Genomic DNA, 6,000 nt, shown 5'->3' with positions numbered 1-6,000 from the left:
CGTTGTCCGGTACAACGTTAGAAGATCTTGCGGATGGGCTCCCCACCACGTTCCGGTAATTGTTCGGAGAAAATTGATCCTTTGTTGGCATTTCCGCTTCAGATACTCAATGTGAGATCTCCAGGTGCACTTTGAATCGAACCAGACCCCAAGATATTTGAAGGACATAGAATGAGTGATCGGTTTACCCAAAAGTTGAAGCTTTGGTTGTGCTGGGCTATGCTTCCTAGAAAAAAACGACCAACTCAGTTTTCTCCGTGGAGAATTCGATACCTAGCTGGATAGCCCAAGTAGACAAATTGTCTAAGGTATCCTGTAAGGGTCCTTGCAGGTCGGCCTCTCTGGGTCCTGTCATAGACACTACTCCGTCATCTGCAAGTTGTCTCAACGTGCAGTTGTCCCTTAGACAATTGTCAATTTCTCTGACGTAGAAATTATACAGAAGGGGGCTTAAACATGAGCCCTGGGGGAGACCCATGTAGCTAAATCGTGAAGCTGTAGAGTTTCCATGAGAAAAGCTCATATGTTTCTCTGACAGCAAATTGTACAAAAAGTTATTAATTAATGGAGAAAGGCCACAAGCGTGGAGTTTGTCTGAAAGGACTTCAACGGATACTGAATCAAAAGCCCCTTAATATCCAAGAAGACAGAAGCCATTTGCTCTTTATTAACAAAAGCCAACTGAATTTCAGTGGAAAGCAACGCGAGACAGTCGTTCGTTCCCTTGCCCCTACGGAAACCAAATTGAGTATCTGAGAGTAGGTGGTTCAACTCAACCCATTTGTCCAGGCGAAAAAGGATCATTTTCTCCAACAATTTTCGAATACACGATAACATCGCAATGGGACGATACGAATTGTGATCTGAAGCGGGTTTTCCAGGCTTTTGAATGGCTATAACTCTCACCCGCCTCCAATCATCCGGAACAATATTAAGCTCCAGGAACTGACCAAACAAGTTCAACATGCGCCTCTTAGCGACGTCTGGGAGGTTCTTCAACAAGTTGAACTTGATTCTATCAGCCCCCGGAGCCGAATTGCCACACGAAAGGAGCGCGAGTGAGAGCTCCAGCATTGAAAAAGGCTGGCTGATCTCGTCTACCGAATTCGTCGTTTCGCGAGGAATCATCTGTGCCGGCACAGAATCAGGACATACTTTTCGCGCGAACTTGAGGATCCAACTATCGGAGTACTCCTCGCTCTCGTTGTTTGAAGACCGGTTACGCATCCTTCGCGCCGCATTCCAAAGCGTATTCATCGACGTTTCGCGCGATAATCCGTCCACGAATTGCCGCCAGTATCCGCGTTTCTTGGCTTTGATGAGGCTCTTGAGTTCGCGTTCAAGAGCCAAGTACGCTTCGAAATGTACGGGTGTTCCACGTTTCCGGAAAAGCTTAAACGCGTCGGACTTTTTACGATAAACCTCAGTGCATTGCTGGTCCCACCAAGGGGAAGGAGGTTTCCTACGGAAAGACGTTCCTGGAACCGGCCGAGTTTGAGCTTGAAGCGCGCTGTCCAAGATCAGATTGGAGAGGAAGTTATATTCCTCCAACGGTGGAAGCCCTTCTACCGACGTTAGGGCATCTTCTATCACATTCTTGAACTTTGTCCAATCGATATTACGGGTAAGATCGTACGCGACGTTAACGGGTTCCGACGGATTGAACCCACTGGCAACTGAAACTTTGATCGGCAAGTGATCACTACCGTGGGGATCTTGGATCACATTCCACGTGCAATCCAACGATAATGAGTTAGAGCAAAGTGTGAGGTCTAATCTACTTCCATTCGAGGATGGGCCAGCCAAACGTGTTACTTCTCCATTGTTAATAATTGTCATATTAAAGCTGTCGCAAAGGTCATATATCAAAGTAGAACGGTTGTCATCATACAGTTCCCCCCAGCCTGTACCGTGGGAATTCAAATCTCCCATAATCAACCGTGGAGCAGGAAGTACTGAACATATATCTGAAAGTTGTTTGCGATTAACAACGGCTCTAGGAGGAATATAAACAGAAGCAATACAAAGGCTCTTACCTTTAATAATAGCCTGACATGCAACAACTTCAATACCTGGAAATTGTGGAAGATTCACTCTATAGAAGGAATGGCACTTTTTGATCCCCAAAAGTACCCCTCCTCCACGCGAATCCTCACGATCCAGTCGAATAATGTTAAAATCATAAAAAGGAAGATCTATATCACAAACAGCAAATGCATCACAATCATTATTGTGAATTAAAAACTTAAAAGAATCTAATTTAGGAATGAGACTTCGACAATTCCACTGTAGAACAGTGATCAAATCCCCGACCTCGTTTGGAAAATTATCCATCGAAGGAAATGATTGCTGCAATGAGGGGCCACTTCAATGTCAATTGCTTCAAGAGGGTCTTCACAGAAGGAAGCATTGCCAGAACAATGCTTTTGAGAGGATCAGAAATATTGAGGTACTTAAGAATATCGTCCACAATTTTATCGAATGAGAACAACCCGGATGAAGAAGGGGCTTCTGTTCTTAAAAATGGGCCATCAGGGGTTTTTGATGTCCCCGGGAGAGATGGAAAATTCTGGTTATAGTCAGTTCTGCGGAAACCAGGAGGAGTTGAAACTTCCTTTTTTCCATCACTCCTTGATTTGGGCAAGCTGATTTGGGGTTCCTTATCTGCAACTTTCCGCGAACTGATGCGTTTTCGTTTCCGTGCAGAACCTTTCGGAAAACTGAAAGAAACTCCCTCCTCAGCCAAGTCAGAGTCAGACTCGTCATCAGACAAAACAGCAAAGGGATTTTTGTCGTTGATTGATGGTGTGGCTGTTTTTAGCATTGCTGCAAAAGACTGCCTGGAACGCTCCTTAAGAGAGCGTTCTAGTTTCTCCCCGCGTTGTTTGTACGCCGGGCACGATGAGAGACCATGAGGAGTTCCCTTACAGTACACGCATTTTGGTGCAGTGACTGTGCAGGCGCCATCCTCGTGCTTCTCCCCGCATTTGGAACAGCGTGCCTTGCTGCCACAGTGAGAGGCCGTATGTCCCAACTGTTTGCAATTTTTGCAGTTCATGACCCGAGGAACAAACAAACGCACAGGTAGCCGAAGTTTTCCCAACTCGATGTAGTGAGGAAGGGCTGAACCAGAAAAGGTCACCCGAGACGAGTCTGTGGGGGTAAAGCTCTTTTTACCCTCGCTGAAAGATACTGAGTTCAGCTTCTGGACTTCCAGTATCTCAACCGTGGGAAGCAAGGGGTTCTTGAAACGGCCAACCGCTTGCTTCGCCAAGATCTCGGGGGTCAGACTCGCTTCGGTGACCACACCTTCGATCTCCACATTACGAGCTGGGATGTACACTCTATACTCGAGTGTAAATAGCTGGGAGGCAGCAATCTCGTTAGCTTGTTTCAGGTTAGAGACAACAACGCGAAGTTTATTGTACCTCACCTTCGAGATTTCGGTCACGGCCGAGAACCGCTTCGTCAGATCATTAGTAATTTGCATTACATTCAAAGGTTTCTTTTTGGGCTGAAAGTAAACAACCCATGGGCCAGTCGAGTCTTCTGGGTAGGCTCGCGATCGGGGGCTTATCTGTCCCTGTCCATTACCAGACTGAGATGACGAAGCAGGGATGGCATCATCTGATTTCTGGGATGACAGACGTTTTCGACCCTTCTTGCTATCGCGTGGCAAAGTGGTGTCATCTTCCGACAAAACGTCCATTTCGTCTTCTGACAAAATGTCCATTTTGCCGTACTAGTGGGAGCGAAAAACGCTCTACCACTGCAACGATAATCAAAATTACTCGGACACAATACACGAGAAAAAAAAAATACAAACACAGAAACACAAACTTAAAATTTAACTGATGGGAGAAAGGAAGAAAAAAGAACAAAAACTTATCTGATAATCCTATGCTACTATCACCGAGCGTTTACACAGCAGCAGCGGAGCGACGCGCAGCTTGGATGATCTTCGATCCGCGTGTGCGGGCGGTCTTCGTTGGTGTGTGCTTGTATGAAGCTCGGCACTCAGCTGAACACACGAGATGGATGAGCGGTTTGAATGTGGAGGCAGATGCTGACACTCGATGACGATGATCCGTGTGCACAGGTATGCGTGACCACGCACCGATGGTGCGCAAAATGGTTGGCGAATTGGCAATCGCAAAAACACTTTTCCTTCCGATGATGCCGAAAACACACTTTCTTCTCAGAAAAAAAACTCACTTTTTGATAATTTTATCGGGAATTATGCCAGGAATCACTAAGCGAGAAAAAACTGATTATTTACGTCAGATAATAGCGAGAAAACTTCCAAATTAACGGAGCGCGAAACAAGTCGACCGTACTTCTTGCTAGGACGCAGTGAGATGAACCAAGGCCTGTAGATCACCTTTTCGTGGTACGTTACGGGATGTAAGATCTACCACCGATTCCTAGTCCTGACTACTTCAAACTAAGGAACCAGGATTTTTCAGTAATCCAAGGAACACATATTAGTCCTTTTTATGCCTTGTTGATAGTGACAAGACTCGGCTTTGTCTACCGAGGATGATCTTGAAACAAGGAAAAAAATGAGTTAGTTGTCTTCATCTATGTGATTCCTAATCTTCTAATCGTTGTTCCCTAGTTTGAAGTGGTTAAGACTAGGGTTCTGATGCATGGTCATTATCGGTGTCATGCCTTAATTTTGTTGCAAAGGAATCCAATTTTGACTGACAAAGGGGCGCGCCTTTGGAGGGTGTTTCTACACTCCGAAGGGTATAAATAGCGGGACCTTTCAATTAGAGTCGGATCCTTGCGATGAATGCAAGAGTGGCAACTGTAAAAAAAATCGAATACTTCATCATTTCTCAATAGTGATGGAGTAATACGACATGCACTAAACTAAGGACACGGGATATACTACAATAGATCAATTTACTGGTCGCAGTAGTGTTAGGTCCCGAACAGAGGAAAAAAAAGGCCTGCTGGGATGAGAGGTAATCACGCTTACTACTACACCACCGGCGCCACTGTGGAACTGTGATACAAGACATAATTTGGGGTCTTAACATAAACATGGACCCGATTGACCATGGAACCGTCTTTCGGAAGATCCGGAGGATGGCCCCATGGCCATCTGGGACCATGTTTATGTCACGACCCCAAATTCTTTCTTATATCACAGTTCCAAGTGTTTTCGAAAAAACCACGGAGCTCTAGGATCAGTTTCATGGATTGACTACTTTTCAGATGTTTCGGATCTTCCTGAGCGCGCTCCCATGGCCATCCGGGTCCGTGTTTATGTCTTGAACCCCACTTCTTTCTTATATCACAGAGCCTAATGTTTTCAAAAAAAACCGTGGAGCTCTAGGATCAATTTCGTGGATTGACCAATTTTACGGATGTTCTGAATCTTCCGGAGGACTGTTCTGTTCTTTCCAGGATCCATATATAGGAACTATGACTGTATTCTGGCAAATTATGAACATTTGTGACCATTGATCTAATTTATGGATCTTAGACCACTTGCAAAACCCATAAACACTCCTTAAAAACGTGTAACGACTCTTTTTGCTTTTGAATAAAGAAGACGACCCTATCTTCAATCTTTCTGCAATCAAAATAATCTACAGACCCTAGGAATTCAAGAAGTACCACAATTTTTTAATGTTATCAAGAAATGGCTAATTTATGTTATTGCAAACTTGCCGTTACACGTTTTTCGGAGGCATCGTATTTGGAGTGCTAATGAACACTCTTTTCTATTGCAACACTAAATAAAACATGAAAATAAAATTCCTCACGTGTTTTCATGAAATCTATCAAGTCTTACATTTTCACCTTAAGAATGTCAGCGGAGCTTGATTTTCCGCTTCTACTCATCGAACCCATTCCGTAGAAGCCCATATTGCATGAGTTTTAATGCATATTCGCTGTCTGGTGGCCACGTTTATTGGATTTCGATCCGCCATCTTGGAATCCAACGTGGGGCTGATGAAACGTTGCTAGAACTATTCCACAGCTGCA

The sequence above is a fragment of the Ochlerotatus camptorhynchus genome, unplaced genomic scaffold, assembly GCF_037179485.1.
Source record: "Ochlerotatus camptorhynchus isolate MF236.1 unplaced genomic scaffold, CSIRO-AGI_Acam_v1.1 ptg000361l, whole genome shotgun sequence".
Lineage (NCBI taxonomy): Eukaryota > Metazoa > Arthropoda > Insecta > Diptera > Culicidae > Ochlerotatus > Ochlerotatus camptorhynchus.
The sequence above is the reverse complement of the archived record's forward strand: the minus strand, read 5'-3'. Positions refer to the sequence as shown.